At 37.1% G+C, this 19,518-nt stretch overlaps 1 protein-coding gene across 2 annotated transcripts in view; it reads left to right on the top strand.

The window, feature by feature from the left end:
• The window catches only part of ARVCF (ARVCF delta catenin family member), a 305,181-nt gene that overhangs the window by 15,773 nt on the left and 269,890 nt on the right, over positions 1-19,518 (top strand). For both annotated transcript variants that reach the window (XM_067307355.1, XM_067307353.1), the window contains one exon: positions 9,787-9,855. The gene's annotated coding sequence lies outside the window, so the exon portion shown is untranslated. The remainder of the gene's footprint in view (positions 1-9,786; positions 9,856-19,518) is intronic.

Raw genomic sequence — 19,518 nt, 5'->3', positions numbered from 1 at the left:
CTATCAGAGAAGGCCTTTCAGCCCTTGAGAGGTCTAAAAACCAACCAACCAAACAAAAACCTGTAGGGTGTAGTTTGTCTAGGCACTATGAAAGCGGAGAAAAAGTCATAAAAATTCCAGAACAAACACAGCTATTTCCTGTGAAAAGAGGGTAAAGTCTGGAGGAAAGCAGCTGGTCTCACAAAGGAGAGTAATTTTGGAAGCAGTAAACCAAGGTTATATTTTGGGATTATAAAAGCTTCAAAAGGATGAATACAGGTATCTTTGTTTAAGGAAAGAGCTATTGAATCAGAAGTAGGCAAACTTTGGATCTATAATCTATAGAAAAAGCCCCGATCTTCAAAGAGTTTCTGCATTCACATAAATTCATAAAGATAAGTGATGCAGAGATCTCAAACTTTACTGTTTTCATAGTAGCTCAATTAAGAAAAATCAGAATTTCATGTAGTGTCTGATTTAAGTCATCCTTCTGCTGTCTGTGTTAGTATATCTGCATTTAACCATGAGACTATTATACAAAGAATACAATTTTGTTTACCACTTTTGAGACTGATGTGAACAGGATCAATACTTGTTGCTTTGCTTTTCATTACTGAAGGCATCTGAAATGTTGACAGAATTTACCTTACTTTTGGCAAACAGATCACAAAATCCTTATAAATACATACCAGTTGACCAACTAGGACATCCTTCAAAGAACTAGTGGGCTTAGCATGTTACTGTCTTCTGACTTTAAGAAGTTTAATTAGGAGGATCCTATTAATACAACATAGCTACAGATTACAGGTGCACAGAGTTTGTGAGGACTCCAGAATGAGTATGGCTATAATTAAAACAATAACAACCACACCCTGAAATAGGCTGACTGATTTTTTTAGAGTGCAAGATTGATTATTTAGTGACTTACACCAAGATGGAGAATTCTGATGGGGAAAACAAATCTCACAAGAAGTTTTCTTCTAGTGAATATAAAACTTAGGAATTATGCACAAATGTAACAATTACACAATTTTAGTATTAGTGTTTAACAGCCTGTTATTCATTTATCTCTTCTTCACACAGGTGTAGTTTCACCAGATACACTTGAATTACTGATGTATTTGAGAGGAGGATCATGCACAGCATTGACTTCTTGGGAGACATTTGACACTTCCCTGCCTCTTAACGTTGTCCTTCTTTCAGCAAATGTCTCTTGAGACTTTTCTAATAACAACCAAAAAAAAGTGCTTGTGTGTTCGTGTCATTTCATGTGATATCCAGTGACTGATTTCTGATAGAAATCTTGAGAGCATTGGGTTTATACAGGTTTCTCCCAATTCCACCTCAGAATAATTGCTTGCATGTATTTTTGGAGGCAAGGCACTTCAATAGTAGATTCTTTATGAGAAACTAAGTATTTAAAATACCTTTTAGATTATGAAATTGAAAAAACCATATTGGTCACGTACAATAACAAAGACCAAGAGCTTAAAAGTAGGTGAAATATCCAGGAGGAAAAACGTGTGCCTGCTTTGTGGATCCTTCTTTGACTAGGGAATTTAGAGCAGTCACTGGAAGATGAAGGAATCCAGCCCCCCTGCATTATTGGACCCAGAGGCCATGCTGTGTCATTACTAATGCATGCAGGCATGTTCAATAAAGTTCATGGTTTTACAGCTCATTGTCATGTTCAGAACTCATTGATTTTTAAGTAGCTCCCATTGATCCAGAATACTACAATTGGCAACACAGCCTAATAGATGTTGGTGGGTACAGTGTGGAGAAGTCTTATTTTAATCAAAATCTGATGGGGGGAAAAGATTTTACTGTAAAGGATGATTGAACACTGAAACAGGTTGCCCAGATTCTATCCTTGGAGACTTTCAAAACCTGACTGGACAAGATCCTGAGTAACCTTCTCTAATTGACCCTGCTTTGAGTAGGGAAGTTGGACTAGATGATCTCCAGAGGTCCCTTCCAACCCCCATCGTTCTGTGATTCTGTGATAAGAAGATATTTAATAATTGAATATCCTTCAATTATTCTGTCTTCTACAAGAAGAAGCAAAGCTTCAAGGATCCTGGTGATGCAAGGGGCAGAAAGTCCAGGAAGGAGTCTCTGGGGTGCAAGACAATCTCCTTTTATGTTTCACACCAGCAAGTATAACCCATCAGTGAATCTCCCAGTGTGGGCAAAGCTGTGAAGGGAGAGCTCACTAGACAGAGCCATGGGTCAGGCTGGGTTATGGCTACAGTTCTGAGGAATCCATTAGCAGCTGCATTTATGAAACTCCAGACGTGGTTCAAAGCTACTCTCCTATGGCTAAAAATATAGGAATCTTCTTTCTCGGCCTGGGAATAATGGCACCATCTATGCAAGACCTGCTGACTAGACTGAATATAATTCACCCTTTTTACTGACTATGTTTTATCCACTGAAATTAACACTTATGCTCAAATCTTTGCCTTTAGTGAAATAAAGAATTTACAAAGTTTTATTTAAATTTAAAGTCTTCCAGTGTTATTTTATATAGCTAGTTTCAAACATGTTGATTATCTTTTAATGAATTTTATCTTTACCAGTAGATGCATGTTTCTCTCATAATCTGTTTTGTTTCTATTATTTTGTACTTTGTGAGTAATATTTGCAATTGCTTTTCTACAATACTAGGTTAGTAACAGCAGCAGGAATCCACGTTTAGCTCAGCTGGAACACTTTGGCCTCTAGAGTTTTTTTTTGTTATGACATTCAGAGTAAGAAATAACTGCCTGCTTATCTTTGTGGTATTTTGATTCCCTTCTCCTTCTCATCCCCATTTCTTGTTCAGTATTATTTTATAGGTTAGACTTAAGACAGATGCTAGGAATAGTAAATCCAAGTTGATTGTAACAGATACTGTCTGACGTTGGCATGTCTGTAACTGGGAAGATGAAAACAATAGGCAGTAAATGTTTTGGACAAGCTGAAAGGAGTTGCTAAAATAATTCACAATTGTCTTGTCTGTTAGGCTGGATAAACAAAAATGATTTCCTTTTATTTATGCACATTTTTCAGGAGCCTCAGGAATTGCTGTATTGTTGTATGTGATGCTGTATTGAGCTGTATTTCTGCTAAGCGCTTGCTTTTTGTCAACATACTTAGTGTTACCCTCTCTCACTTTTATCAGTGCAATCCTCCTGTAGTGAATGTGGTGCTGTGGCTAGGTCCTGGACCTGGGAGACCTGTGCTTGGTTTTCACCTCTACAGCTGCTCTGTATTAAAGCACCTAGAGAACATCTTTGTAACATTAAAATAATAAACATGCTTAGCCCCTGTTTGAAATCCTGTATCTGTGGAACTGAGTTATCTGATGAGCATGTTTTACTCATCTCATGGGGCCAAAGCCAGAGCTGTTAAATGTGTGACCAAACAGTTCTGGAACCAAGTCGTCACTTTTAGCATCAGTACAAGGTCGTACCCTTGTCAGCCAGCATTGGTTCAGCATAAGGTTCCAGCCAGAATTGTGTGCATTTTGCCTAGAGCTGTTCTTTAGGAGACCTTCACCCTTTACTATGTTGGGAACTGCTAATATGGTGGGTCTTTTGAATATTTACAAGAGACTTATACGCTGAACAACTGCAGTAAGGACTATCCTAATATACTCATTAGTTTTCAGTAAGTGCTCTGGTAGAAAGAAGTTTGTTCAAGCTCATGACAGACCCCTAGATTAAGTGCTCTTTTCCCATCATTTTTTTTTCTCTCCTTAATAGTGTTAAGCCATGTTACTTATTTGGCAAATTAAAAATACAACTCTACTTTTACTGCTGTTTTAGTTTCAATGTTGGCTTGGTTCCTGAGAAATTCAGACCTTTTGGGACCTTGAGCTTGGCAGACTAAACTTTTCTAACAAGGTTATAAATGAAGCCTGGAAGGCTTGTTCCCTTGTGTTGCTGCTTCACTTCCCTAGTGTTGTGCAGTAGAGCTGAGCAAAAGGGGATCCAAAACCACGTTACATCCACATCCCTTGTAACTTTAAGAATACGTGAGCTCAGAAGGTTAGTGACATGTTTTAACACCGGGTGATTGCTCTCATCAGAATTGTACTAGTCTGTTCTTCTTATGGTGTACATATCATACACTTGAATTTTTCTTCCTATGAGCCAGATGCTGAATAGTGGTTATTTTTTAATCAGGTGAAGATTACCAGTATGTGGAACATACTTCATTTGAGTTACATTGCTCAAAAAAGCAAAGAAGCGAATGTTTATCAACATCTTATAGATGAAGATAAACTTTTGAAAATGGAATCTTAATGCAAAAGATTGATATGTGATTATTTCATAGATTTATGTTAGAGACTTGCATAGTAGAAGTTATAAGTAGTCATAATTTCTTCCTGATAGGTTTCACAAGCATTTACAGGTAGCAGAGCACCTAGATTTGTGGCTTAAGTGACATCTTGCAACAAATCAATAGAGATTTGATATTCACTTTCCTTAGTTTCAAGCATTCTACCTCTTGTTCTTATTATATATACTTTTATGTCTGTGCGGCATAGAAAGAAGCTTCTGATCTACCCTCACAATACCATTCATTAGTTCTTATGCTATTATCACGTGCTCATATGTTCATCTTGTTTTTACAGCAAACACTTCACTTTATTGCCTTTCCAGGTCCCTTAGAAAGCATAAGCAGATTGCTGTGCAATGAGAAGTCTTAGAGATTATCACTCCTAAAGCAGTCATGACCCAAACTTTATAGTGGCAATTAAGTATCTGGATGATCTCAGTTCTTCTGAGACGCCACCTGTTACTGTTGTGTGTAGGGGAAACACCCTTCAGCTAAACTGGAGGGTTTTTGCCTTCTTGCACTGTGTTGAATCTTCTCTCTTTCCAGCTTGAATAGTATTCTGTACATCTCTACTCTGTTCTGGATATAATGTTGGCTGTTGTCGTTGACGTGGGGTCACTCCATCTTTCCTGAAGACAGGTTTCTACAGGGTTATATGGATTCTCAACAAAGTGTTGTAATCAGTTAGGGCTACAAAGATGATTAGGGGACTGGAGCATCTCTCTTATGAGGAAAGGCTGAGAGAGCTGGGCCTGTTTAGCCTGGAGAAGAGAAGGCTGAGAGGAGATCTTATCAACGTGTACAAGTATCTGAAGGGAGGGTGTCGAGAGGATGGGACCAGACTCTTTTCAGTGGTGCCGAGCGACAAGACGCGAGGCAACGGGCACAAACTGAAACACAGACGCTTCCATCTGAACATGAGGAAAAACTTCTTCACTGTGAGGGTGACAGAGCACTGGAACAGGTTGCCCAGAGAGGTTGTGGAGTCTCCTTCTCTGGAGATATTCAAAACCTGCCTGGATGCAATCCTGTGCAACGTGCTCTAGGTGACCCTGCTTGAGCAGGGGGGTTGGACTAGATGATCTCCAGAGGTCCCTTCCACCCTCAGCGATTCTGTGATTCTGTGACTTGTAATTGAAGACTGATCTGGTTTTTTTTTTCTTTTTCTTTTTTTCTACTTGATAAAGTTAATTTCATAGCTACCCACCTTGAAATCAAAATGCATTTACTTGCTTGCAGCCTTTGAATAGACTATATAGTTCTAATATCATAGTGCTGGCAAAACCCAGAAACTGATTTAATTGCGAAGAAGCGTATTTGAAGAGAGAGCATTACCAAAAATCTGCTGCTCTTTGCATTGAATTAGTGGTTTGCAGCCTTTTGGAGAGGTCCACAAATGGTGTGGAGGAAACCAAATCTATTGCCAGTTGGCTTAAACTGGCTAAGCAGGGGCTTCAATTCCATTAAAACTCTTGCTGGAGATCCCTCAAACTGGAAGAAATGTTGAAAACAACTGATAACTTTCTCTAAATTAACACATCACCAGTAGCTGTACCAGTAAAAAGTAGTGAAGTACTTGTCTTTTCATTTAATCAGGTAGGTGTTTAATTCATGTTAGATTTTTCATATGTGGCAAAATAACTTGTATATTAAATTTTGAAAATTCAAACTTCCTTATTAAGACCCTGTGTGATCTACCTTATCCATGTCAGAATCCTCAGCCCCCTCCTCCTCCTGATCTGCCACTTTGACTCATGAAATAATGAGTCTGTTAAAGTGACAGAAAATTGTTGCTAAAAAGAGAAACAAGAATATTGAAAGCACATTGATAACGTGAGACTTGCGAGGCTGGTCAGCACGTTTGGTTCCAGAAAGGATCTTGCTGTTGCAGTTCTGACTAAGTAGATGGGCCTGCATTTCTGCTACTCTATGCATTTTTAGGAACAAAATGGAAAAAGGAAAACCTTTAGATCTTGAAGATAGAGGCTGTGTAAAGCCATGGTAGTGATTGTTGTGAAACTTAACCTGAAATCACTTCCTCACTTCTCTGACAGTATTTATCATTACAGGATTTAGAGTCCTGAGGGTGGAATTGCTACAGCTTTCCTGGGAATAATATCTGTGTGCTGCATTGCCAGCTCCTGCAGTTCTGTCATAAGGGATACCTGTGTGTGTTTAGATGTTTTAGGTGATTCTTCAATTAATGGTGAAGATCTTTGTCTGGTAAGGATCTCCTGTACGGTTCCAATTAGAAATAAAGACCAAGTATACTGTTTTAAAGTTCATAATTTCTAAAACAGCCTTAACTTTTGATGTTAGACTGGCATCTCAGTGTGTGCATATACATATTTTCAGTCTAACTGTATAATACAGAAAGGCCATGTTGTGGCTGGCCCAATGCTAAATAAAGGGTTGATACCAGCAGCTCACTTTTGCTGTTAGTGGACTGTAGGTGACACCAATGACAACCTTGTAGAGTCCTGAACAGTGATATTTAAGAAGCAGCTTGTCAGTAGTTCTGTGATTTCACCAGATGCATGTGACACTAAAAATGGTGTTAAAGAAATCAATGAAAACTTTAATTTTTAAATCCTTGTCCTTTAAATCCTTAAATCCTAAGTCCAACATGAATAAGGATTTCATTATCTTCAACTGGTGTTGTTCCTGCTCAAGAGTTTATGGAGACATAATAAAAATATTAGATTTAAGGTTGTGCCTACAATTTCATTCTGTTGTTTCATCATTATATTGAAAATATGAATTAAGAAGCTTGCCATTCAGCTTCTTCAATGAGATTTTTTTAAATGGTAATTTTTTTTTATAGGCCATACTTTTTCATAGTTTTTTTTTTTTTAATATGGGATTTTAAGAACTTCACTTAAGAATGGAAGTTCTTAAAGTGGGTCATGCAGAATTGTCATGCTTCTTAAAATGGCCCTTCTAAAATTATTTTTAACATTTGCTGCAACGTTTTAAAACTTAACCAAGTTATTGACTTTTTTTCTCTGTAATATTCCCCCACTGATGTCTGTTTAATATTGTTTCTGATTATTATCGCTGTTTGCATTCCTTTTGGGTTAAAATAAATGGTGTGTATATTTCATTTTTTTGGAAAAATTGTTTAATAGGGCTCAGCAGGTAAAGTCTGAATTGCTAATAAAAATGAGACTTTGGGGGGAAAGCCTTGCCTGAGGTTGGATTTGTACTGATTCCATACATTTCTTCTGACTATACTATCTCCCTCAGTGCTGCTTCTGGAACAACATGACCCCTTTAATGAAATTTCATTTTGTGACTAACTGAGTTTCCATGTACGTGCTTTACTTGCAAGTACGTTTTGTGATGACATTTCTCCTTTGTTCTGCAGTACTTAAAAGCATTTTACTTATCAGAGCTGGAGATAAATAAAGCATCCTGTTTACTAATTAGATAAATTTTCATCAACCACCATCCTGAAGGCATTGGAATTGCTATATTAAGACACAGTGTTGCTTTATAATTTGTAAATTATGAAACGAGACAGAAAATTTACTATGGAGGGTAAAGGCACATGTTGGGAATACTTGGCTTTTGTAAAAGAGCCAAACTGACTGGTTTACAAGAATGGAGGAAAAAAAATAAAAAGCATGCCTTTTTTTTTCCCCCCAAGTTTGTTTTTTTTAAGATCCTTCATAAAAGCAGTCTGCAGATAGCTTTCTTTGTATTTTCTAGGTCTCTTAAAAGAATAAATCAGTTTTTATGGTATAAAAAAAAGCTATTTCTCGCATCTCCCATCTCTTCATTCTCTGAGTGGTAGTCATTTGTTACTGATATTCGTGGGTTCTGTTTAGCCTCTGTTTGTGAGCAGTCTTTGAGCTGGAAAAAAACCTAGTTAGCTGTGATATTGATTACATAAATTACTGCCCGTAGGGGACATGCTGTATGTTGGCACGATTGTCCTACAAATCCAGTCTAGCCAATAGTAGAAGGACTGATGGCCAGTGGTGTTTTAGCATTGCAGTGGTATAGCTACTGTTGGGTATATATACATTTTTCTGTTTGTGTGTTTTGCCCAATATTTAATGATAATCAAGAATTCTATGGCACTACCATGCAAGCATCTTGCTTTTTAATTTTCGAAATTCTGTTACAGAATTCAGGAATTTAAAGTGACTTTATATTCAAGGTCAAATAACTTATCCTCTTTTCTCTTGTAACACAAATCCTGCTAGCTCAGCAATATTCTAGATTAGATGAAGATACACTTTCAACTTGCAGCATATGTATGGAATCTGATATATTTGTAGTTTGGAAACAAAGATAAGTAGAATAGTTGAAAAATTATGATCTTTAGCCTTTTTCTTTAAAAAGAAAAGTTGATCAAGACTTTGCAAAGACAGTATTTGTGCTCTCTGGAAATGAACGTTCTGTATAATTGTTTTGCGTGCCTTACAAGAAAAAAAATAAGAAATTTAATGTCTTGATTTGAAAAATTACCAGTTTCCCTGTAATTTTTGTGAGTATGTCTCTTTTCTAAGAAAATAGTATTGTAGGTATAGTAATTACACTGAACCATAGTTTCGTCTCATATACATTGGTGGCAAAATTACAAGTGAAAACAAAGCATGTTCCTTAAAACACTATGTTTAATTACATACATGTGATTCAAGAAAATACATGATGTTTACTGGTATCTTTCCTGTAGCATTTTGTTATTGTAGCTTTGGTCAGTTATGAAGATAATGTGACTATTTGGGAGTGTTTTCTTTATGGTATGTTCAGTAATTTTGTTTCAGAAGGATTAATTTACCTTCTTTCCTAAGGTAAACAGCCCCTAAATGTTTGGGGCAATTAATACAGTTGAGCTAAATACTTCTTGATTTTAAGATTTTTTGCAAATACAGTAAATGTTCATATGCTACTTGGGCATTTTTTAAATGCAAACAGTTTTATTTTTATGCACAAAATTTTTTCTTGGTAATACAGGGCTCTTCTAACACACTACAAAGTGGTTGATTCTGGCTATTAAGAATCATCGTCTTGCTTCTCAGTTTACTTGTAATAGTGCTACATGAATGTGCCAACAACTGTTAAATTATTGAAATAAAGCATATGATCCAGAATAGCTATATTTAAGAAAAGAGATAATGAGGAGAAACCTCTTAATTATTTTGCACCTTGTTAGTATAGAAAAGAATTTTTTTTTAATTTATTTTTGTGATCCAGAGACTTCAGTAGAAGCATGTGCAGACACTAGGAGCATTCAAATTAAATAAGAAATCTCTACCATGAACTTTTGTTTCAAAAAGCAGTAACTCTGGAGGCCAGTGAAGGTCTTGTCTTTGCTGTTTTGCACGAGGGATAGTACTGCAGTTGTGTCAAGTGTTTGGGCTAAGAAACTATATATAGAGATGTTCCATTATTCAGGTCAATAAGCTATTAGCCCCAGTACTGACAAAGTTTCTATTCAGAGTTTGATCCGTCTCTTATGTTTTTCAGGGATATCCGTATGTTTGAGTTCTGCTTTGTGAACAAGGGAAGAGGCCTAACAACTTGCCTGAACAGGTGGTAAGTGCTGTCAAAATTTCATTACATACAATTTTTTTAATTACCTACACATTTTCATGTCTATGAAATCTAGAAAGCAAAATGGTTACTATTTTACTCCTTCTTGCCCTTTTCTGTCATTCTGTAGCCAACAATAAAGTGATGAAAGACTAAATTCATTTTCTAGTAATAGTCTTTTTCTCAAACAATAGGACCATTGAACTGAATATAGTTAAGATATACAAGAGTTTGAATTAGTCTACTTGGAATAGCAAAATACCATACAAAAACAAATGCCCATATCATCAAAATGTATAATGATTAACTGCATATAATAAAACTGTAATAATGAAGTCTCCAAAGCTTCATAAATGGATGTTTTCAAAATGTTTTGTTCTGCTGCTGTCCTGCTTTTAGACAAGAGGTGAACTGGCTCCCCACCTCCTAATGCTTGCTCTCAGCCACTCAGTTCTGTGTTCAGTTGTGCCATCAGACTTCATTTGAGGTTGTTCTCTGATGATTTGCCTACACAGAAGGGGGGATGCTACCCCTGACTACAAGGGTATTCCTACCTGGACAGACAGGTTTGTGAGTGCTGGAGTCAAAGTATTGACTCCTTATTAGAGCTCTGAAAGAGTGTGATTCAGCTAGGGATCTAGGCGTTGTGATTGTCTGCGGCACATGAGGGTGACAAAGGTGTAAACTCAATGGTTATCTACTTGTGAGATGGGAGGTATGGCTTTCTGCAGCACTTTACCCTTCTGCTGCTTTCTCTTCTAAGAGAAGGGCCCTTGTCGTAATAGTACAGTCAGCATAGTCAAAGACTAAGCGATTCATGAATTTGTTTGAATTCTGATGACCTGGGGAGCCATTCCTGAGATAGCTAACCAGATGAAAGTTTCCTTATGCAAGGAAAAGTCATCTACATCAGTGCCTTGAAATAAAGGAACATAGTTCAAAAGACTAGTCAAAAATGACTAAGACCATAAGACAGTTGTACTTTTAAAAAGAAAAAAAAAATCTTTTAATATTCTCTTTCTAACTGTGTTTCAGAGAAATTAGAATTTTGGATGAAGGGGAGGAATATAGTTACCCCAGTACAAGGAAAACTGCTTCTTAATATCTAAAGATATATATGAGTTCTTAGGAGAATTTTCACTCTAACAGTCATCCTCAGGTAAAATTTGTATTATTTAGAACACAGGAAAATAACTGCAGGGGTGAATGGGAATAAAGTGACAGGAACTAGAAAGAGTTTTCTCTTACCCAACAGCCTCAATACGTGTTCAAAATTAGGAAAAAGTAGCAGGCTCTATAGCCATTGGCAACCAAATTAGAGGCTGTGTGTAGATACATGAACAACCTATTATTATTCTGCGGCATATTTGTGAACTAGGGGAATCTACAGCTTTGAAAATGTTCCTGCTCCTTCTACACTGAAAGAAGAGGAGTAATTGTGGGATCATTACCAAAGTTATTTTTTATAGAGCTCATGACTAAGAGTGATTTTTTTTGTTTCGGGAGTGAGGTGCGCTCTATACTTGCTTTAAAGAATGTGTCACCTTTAATCAGAAGAGCCATATATTTTCAGAATGATGCCGCTTTCAATTTATTGCTTGTCAGCCCCTGGAGTATGTTGGTTAGTTTCATTACAAGTGCAACTCATTTGCTCAGACTGCTCCCTTATAATATAATTTTAGGCTTATTTTGATTGGTTATTGGTTGGTGGCTCATAATGATAAAGCAGAATTGCATTTTTCTCAAACCATGGACATCTTGGTGGAAAATCTGAAAAGCTGGAGCCATTTGGATCTGCTCTTACTCCCACTGAGGTCACTAATAGAATTTCTGTGGCTTTCAGTGGGAGTACCGTCATATCATATAAATGTGAAGGCTTTTCCCCTTCTTTCAAAAACAACTATAATAGTCTGCTATAGCTAGACCTACATGGAAACCTAACTATTGTAATACTTCATTATGAAAGAAAATGTTTCCTGAGTAGGAGAAAGAAGTTTTAACCACTGCTGTTATGCCAACAAGCTGACTTTTTTTCCATATATACAACTTCAAAAATCATTGCCCTGTAAAGGTTGGTTATCTAAAATTATTTTGCTTATAGATCAGTGTGGTTTTTTTATATTGCATGCAAAGGTTGGTCTGGACACACCCAGTGCCTTCTTATCTCTGCATTACATTACTTACAAGCCAAGTCGGTTGACTTACTCTGTGTATTGTATGCCTGAGGATTTTACCACTACATGATTATCTTGTTAGGGTCGTACAAGCCTCCCAAACTTGCTGATGAGATTTAATTTTGCCTTCATTACCATCCACACAATTCTAGTGCTTTTGGTGTTGTTGAGCAGTTTTTAAAAAGGGATATTGGATGCTTAGGTACAATATGCATGGATTTAGTTTCATATATTTGTGACAGTCTCATTTGGAATCACTTTAGAATTCTTAATTAAAAATGGGTACTTGTTTGAAAGCCTGGAGAATTTACCTTGGTGCTGCTTGTGGCCTGGCACAGTTGACTCATCAGTAGGTGGTCCGGTCAGCTGAAGAGTTGAACACCTATTAACTTGCATGAGGCCTGCATTGCAAACCACTGGGTCTATGTGGAAAGAATGACTGGATATTCAAGTGTTCCTCCTCCAATTATGTATGGCTCAGCACATGACGATTGAAAACAATCATGTAACTTCTGATCCTTAACAAGATCAAAATGGGAGTTTTGCTGCTGATTGACCAAAATAGAAACAAGGTTGACCAATGTCTGCAAATAATAGTCCATTGGGTTATTTCAGCACTTAGAAAGACAGAAACTGTATCTAGGTATAAAAATTATTTTTTACACCTAATATTTAAGCTGAGCCAAGGTGACTTTCAATACTTTGAGTAGTTCTGGGTTCTTCCATTTGCTGGTGTTTTATAGGAAATAACTGTTGAGGATATAATTTTGTGTCTATCAAGATCATAGTGATCATAAGTTCATTACTCATTTTTAATGAAAGAATTACTGTTCTGCCATAAAATCTTTGACAAGTTTATGAAGCAAAAGACAGCTCATAATATAAACATTACTGAGAATATTACCTTGTGTGTCTGTCAATATCATTATGAGGCTGTCACTTCACTTAAGAAGTATTAATGATTAGGACTTAGCAGGTTTATATAGAAGGTTACTGGCTTTTTTCCTGCCATTTTGCAAATGGAATAAAAGAATTAACTGCTCTGAAGCCTGTACTATATTTCGAACTACTTCTGTGAATGAAATTTGTGTTTCCTGACTGCCAAGCCTTTCTGCTCAATGCAGTACCACTTTCCTATCATTGATATGACAGGGATTATGAACCAATCGTTTTATTTACCATTTTTAATGTCTTTCTAGTATTCTAAATTGAAAAAACAAACAAAACCTTTTTCAGTTCTCGAGCCTTATTGCTAGACAACTCTTCAAATTAATATTTTTAGCTTCCTAAATAAGAAATAAGACTGTTGTATACTCAAAGCTCTAGGAAATCAATTGGCTAAAAGTTACAAGATTTCTTTATGTATTTGGTCAGGCTTATAAGGATAGAAACATACAATTTAACTTCTCTGTAAGATCTTTGCTGGCATATTCCCTGAAGCCATATTGAATTTCCTCATGTGGATCCAATTGGGAGATTGAGAGTTTAGCATTTAGTCTGTACTTCCATACAAAGAGTCATGGTAGGCCTTCTTAGTATTCATTCAGTGCTCCTGGAGACATCTCTGGCAATGCTGGAGTAATATTGGCATGGTCTATTAAAACTACAGTGAATAAAACTTTAAGACCCAATCTCTTGATTTACATTTCATACAGCAACATATAATAGAATCTGCAAGGTATAAATGTTGGACGAATTTGCTCCTTTTATTTAGTTCCATTAAAGCCCTTTCCAAGCAGATAAAGGAAACTTGCATGATGAAAAGAATTAGACAATAAATATAAAGCATTATCCTAGAAATACCTCATTTGAAAAATACCTGTTCCTATTATGTCCCTCTTACAGACATATCTTCTTCAATTAACTTTACATGGCAAAAACTGATATGGCTGTAATGCAAGTGCAGCCATTTTGCAACTGCTGCACCAATACATGGTGACTGTTTTTAATTGTTGTTTCTTCTTTTGAATTCTTCTTTTTAAGACTCTTTTGAGTCTTAAATATACATTGTGAAAGGGGTCAGGCAATTTTATTTGCCTTTGCTGCTTTCTCGCTGTGTTGCAATTCCAGTATTATCCTCCCATTGTAAATACTTTCAAAACATTCTTTGGAGAAAACTTTATATGTTAAACATTTATTAAGTGTTGCTTTCCTCTCCCCCACCCCTGCCTTAAAGCTATATATTGTGTCTAAATTAGTGCCACTGGCTTGAATGGGGACATTCCCAGAACAGTGATCCAAAACTTACTTGCCAGCTTAGGAGTAGAAACCTGTTGATGATCAATAAGAGTTCTGCTAGAGTTTTTTTCCATGTGCAACTTAAATCATCTTCCCTTTAAAAAGCTGATAAGTTTGCTTTATCAGAGTTTCATGTTCCTGACATTACTATATAGGTGTGTATATATAGGTATTTTAAGAGCCTGTTTTAAACTTGAACTGTCGTCTTTGCCTTTTAGATTTAAAGTTGAATTTTCCCTCCATCTGGAGGTCATGCTGGAAGCACTGTGGAGGAGATGCGTTGTCTCATGAGGGTTCTGGCAGGGACTGTGTTTCCCCGAACCATTGCCTTCAGGAACAAAAGGGAGTAAGGCCTGGTATGCCTCCGCCACTGAAAGCATTGCTTGTCCCTCCTCTCCTCCCTGGCCAGAATTCCAGTAATTGTTGGAGCTTTAGCATCGCCCACATCAATAGAAGGGAAACGAACTTTCTTGCAGCTGTTATGTACCATTGCAAAGATGGGCCTTACACATTTCTGTTTAGGGATGTGAGGGCATATTTATCCCATTATAATGTTCTTTCATTGAAATTATCTTCAGCAGGTTCCTCCTTCTAATTAAACTGTAGCCCATTGTATGGTAGATTCTTCTTACTTTCCTGAAGTGTTTCCCTTTAAGCTAGCTGTAAAGGATCAGAACTGATAGTTACCTCAATGAGCTGAAAGACAGAAGACTGAGTTCATAATATGGTAATGGATCAGCACTTCTGGTTTTGAGAATTTCTTCTGAGTGCTTGGCATTTGTGAATATATATATATATATATATTTTTTTTTTTCAAGTTTTACTATATACATATATAGGGTGTTATTTTGGCACAAAGATTTAATACTTTATTAGTTGACAAAGATAAAGTTTTCGGCTTTCTCAGAGGAAGTTTGGGCTTGGTTTGGTAGTTGCATGTGGATCTCTGGGTGTTTATAGGACGGGGCAGCATGAAGCCTCGATGCTTTCCAACATGTGTTAATGCAGTAATATATCTTTCTAGAAGTATGCTTTTTCACAAAGCTGATTCTGGAAATGGATGTTTGAAAACAGCTTTGTCACACATGCGATCAGGGTCAGAGAGAGGAGCGAAAGCAGAGACTTAAACATTTCAACTAAGATTTTGTGAAAAGAGCCTACTATGTGAGCGTTTACAAACTAGTAAACTAGTCTTTTCATGCCTGTTGAACAGTAAAGATGACTCAAACAGTGTTTCCTGTTCCATGAAATATGTTAACTCACTTTGCTGTTTGGGACTTAGGTATTGAACTTGTATGGAATATGCTTGATAAAACCCACTGATCATGGATTATGAGTCAGAAGTGTTCAAAGTGGGATCAGATGAAAGCCTTGAGTGTGCAATATGGAAAAAACCCAAGTGAGATTGGGAGTACAGTTTCTGTAGTTGGAAATACTCTTCTCATTGATGTAATAGAGATCAGAGATTAATCCACCCTCTCTATTTACAGACAACTGGGTTTTTTGACGTGACTGTGGTGCTTTGGAAAGGGTCTCTTACAACTGCAGTACTGACTTTATCATGCTTTGTTATAATCAGTTCGGAGGGAAAGAGAATTGTTGGTTTCCTGTTACAGGGACTCAGTGGTATGTGGTGACCACTGTCTCACTCCTGTAGGTCCTGACTTATAGCACCTATTGGCTTCAAATAAGTATTGACTGAAAAATACTTATTTTGCTGAGAGTTGGATCTGATTAACGCTGTCATAAATTGTTTCCATGTTTAGTAGTTTAAGCTTATTACATATACTTTGGGGAAACTGCTATGTGTGTTGGTAGCACTCAGTCATTTAATTTAAAACCAAATGTATTATTCATCAGTTTGACTAATATTAGGGTCCCAGATCTGGAGGTATACAGCCTTATCATAAGCAGACTTTATATAATAATCTCTGTTTGCCAGTGAGATTGTAGGATAAATGCTGCTTTGTTGTTCATTTTGGAACTAAGAAAACCCCACTGACTTATTGGATTTATTCCAGACTTAAGCCACTGCTAAGAGCATATTGCTGCTGTGTAAACACATTCTGCCAGCAGGTGGAAATATATATACAACTCATCCGTTGACTTATTTCTGTCTTTGGCTGGCTGGTTTCTCTCCCTCCTAAGCACTGAAGCTATAGACTTGTAAAAATACTGCTTAAGATTTGCAACATACTGGATCTTGCTGTGCAAGAATTTAGAAGTTCAGCTCTTTTTTTTTTTTTAATAGATGCCTAACTGCTCTTGGACCTATCAGACACTCCATTTTTTTGCTGTAATGTTGTCAATGAGACCTTTCTTACCCAGCCAGGTGTTAAGTAAAAAGCAAAACCAAAAATTGTTCAAATGGACTTAAGTAATACTTCCTACAAAATAAAAGAGGGTAGGAATGAGGTAATTGGTCATTAAGTGTTAGAGGCTGATACTTCCCTCTCCAAAATACTTACCAGCAGTAATGGTTCTCAGCTAAATAAAGGAAATAAAAGGCATGGAGAAGGGAGTTGAGCTGTCTAGAACCAGAGGAGCAGGTTATCATTGGAGGAAGACTTTTTCATTGGTCTGATGTTATTGAATTTGAACTATATATTGAGGAAGATTAGGAAAGGAGTTTATTTTGCAAAGGTCAGACTTGTAGTTGCATATATTCTTTCTCTCCTTCTTCCCCCCACAAATCAATTTAGTTACTGTTTTAGGCCTTATCTATGAGTCAAAAGTGGATCCTGAAGGAGATAATGCCAAAACCTGAAGCCAATAAACTGTTCCTAGTTAATGCTGTGGTCTTGCAAAGCTCACCTCCAAAGTGACATCTCAACTGGAGGGCAAAGCACCTTTTTCTAAGCAAAGATGACTGTGATGAAGGGAAGGAAATATATACAGGTTTGTCTGTGTGGGAAAGCTACTATGAATTAAGCTAGAGTGTGAATTTACATTTTTCCATTATTCCCTGTGCCCAGACTCACTGACTGCTCTATCTAGAAAAGGCTGTAGGTATTTGTGTAGTATTTTTATGACAAGGTATAACAATTCATGTTATTTGTAGCAACAGTAGTAAAAAATATTTAGAACAGCACATTTTATTACACATATTCTGAAACTGGCTTTTATGATCTGAGTCTCTTTCTAGGTGTTCAGGAACTTCTGGGCAGGAGCAAGTTGTTGCTGTTTAACAAGGGCTAGAATTCTTTTTGCTGTAATTTTCACTTCTTTCCATACCAACAATTTCTTAATCTTCAGGGAGTGTAGATTTTAATTCCTAAATTCTTCAGTTTGTTCAGTTGAGCAGACTTACTGCTGCCTGGAAGCAGGGTACATATGTGGTGTATATAATAGCAGTGGACTGGATAATATTTGACAAAAAGATCTTCCTTTTCAGTGGAGCTCTCATGCAAGTACATCCAGTCAAGATACAGAAGAGAAAGGAAAATGCACTTTACAGATGCTTCAAAATGATCTGTGTATCTGCAGGAACCTTTTAATCTTAGGAAACTGATGGCAAGAATGGCATTAAACTCACAATCCTTATTCTTTTCACTGAAATGTGACTCTATTAGCAGTAATTTAGAAGAAATAAGGAGCTTTTACAAAGCTCACTATAGGCAGAGCTATCGTAACACAACTGCAAAATTTAACTTGTTTTGATCTATAGATTTTGAATTAACTGCTTTCAGTAAATGGGTGCTACTGTATGGATTCCTTTGCAAATACCTTGAAGAAACACTTTGAGAAAATATGCGGGCTAGAAATAGTTGTACACAGTCTATCGTGTAGAAACTGGGGAGTCTAGACTTTCTGAAAGATAGGAATGTGGAATTGCAGTTAATAGTGTATCTTCATTAGAATACTAATCGCATATAAGGATGATCTTTCCTAATGAGGTTGTAGTTAATACAAATTTTCTCTAGCTTTTTCGTGGTGAACTTCTTAACTATTTGATTTCAGTTTGGAATTCAGAACTAGTCATGCCATTGTGGCAGAGCAGAACATATTTGTATTTTACTTGAAAATAACTTTGAATATGGAAGCAATATCTACTTGTTAGAGTTTACATAAGATCTGATTCAGATCTTAGCTTTGCATTTGAGGTCAAGGTTTGCCTGCTGTTTCCACTATGATAAAATAATTATTATATGGTAAATAGTTGCTACTATTTATTGTGGTATGATGGAAAGTCAGGTTTTCGGGTCCAACAGAGAGCTGTGGAATAATCGGCTTGACAAGGTAATAGGTGAGAAACCTTCGATGCAGTTCTTCAGTATTAAAAGCTGGGTGGGTCCCGGAGGAAGAGACAGGGGAAGCCCTCTTAGGGGCATTGATGCTTGATGTTTAAATTAAGGCAAACTCTAGGAAGCAGTTGGGAAGGCTGTCCATTGCAATGTGTGTCTTGATGATGGTGGAAGCTGGGGGTGGAAGTGTAAATCTGGTTTTATTCACAAAATGGCTAGAAAAGCTGTTTATTCTTAAAGAGTGACACTCGTAAAACTTCTGCCATTCAGTTTGAACTGAAGCTATGCCGAAAAAAGCTAAGTATAGAAGATGCATTGGATTTTGAGGCTGACATACTGCATTTATTTAGTGCCGTTAATCCCAGCAGATTCCAGTGTGAATTCTCAAATTTTGGAGAGCTTGCTAATAGATGCATCATGTCAGCCGACCTTCAGGCTTAGCAAATTACCGACTGTTCTTGGAGGGGTGCATAGTTTCTCAGGGATGGAAGGAGAGAGTTATGTGCAAACAAGAAACTATGAGAAAAATGCCTTTACTCGCAGTGGAATCTGTCAAGCAGACGCACACGTGCCACGGAATTGTTAGCACTTGCAGATAGCTGCCCTGCCTCCTTCCAGCGCAGCGTAGATGTGGAAGCCTCTGCCTGCCGCCTTTCCTGATAGCACAGCCAGCAGAGCGGGGGCTACTGCATAACCTGGTGTGTTTGGTGTCTTATTAACACTGTGAGCTGATCACACCCTGCTTAACTTGTGAGAAGCGGCTGATCACAGCATAACACTATTCTTCCTTCCTTCTCCCCCTCCCCCCCCTTTGCTGCTTGGCAAATATTACAGCTATTTCTTTTGCCTGAAAGAAATACAGGATTATTTCTCTGTTCCTCCTGACCAAGAGACACAAGGGGCTGCTTTTCTAGCACATCACAGTTTCTAGATAACAATATGCACAAATTAAATTTTGTATCTTGGTCCCAAATACAATCTTTTTTAATTGTGTAAACATTTGCTAATTT

Source organism: Apteryx mantelli, chromosome 17 (assembly GCF_036417845.1).
Source record: "Apteryx mantelli isolate bAptMan1 chromosome 17, bAptMan1.hap1, whole genome shotgun sequence".
In the NCBI taxonomy this organism is placed as follows: Eukaryota; Metazoa; Chordata; class Aves; order Apterygiformes; family Apterygidae; genus Apteryx; species Apteryx mantelli.
This window is presented reverse-complemented; position numbering and strand designations above follow the sequence as displayed.